The following is a 203-nucleotide window of genomic DNA, read 5'->3' as shown; positions in this document are numbered from 1 at the left end:
AAAGCTTTGCCATTATTCCAACTACGGCTAGTACTCTCTCGACCAGGCAAGGAGTTGAAGGAGTATACGGTATATAATAATTGTACAAAATTGGATCTTCTAAAGCAAATCGTATTTTTTTCTGTGAGGCGTAACAATGATCCGATTCCTGCCATTTTACAATGCTAATAGCCTTGTATGTATCAATATACACTCGGCAAAAA

This window comes from Bactrocera tryoni, chromosome 3 (assembly GCF_016617805.1).
Source record: "Bactrocera tryoni isolate S06 chromosome 3, CSIRO_BtryS06_freeze2, whole genome shotgun sequence".
Taxonomy (NCBI): domain Eukaryota; kingdom Metazoa; phylum Arthropoda; class Insecta; order Diptera; family Tephritidae; genus Bactrocera; species Bactrocera tryoni.
Note: the sequence above shows the minus strand (reverse complement) of the source record.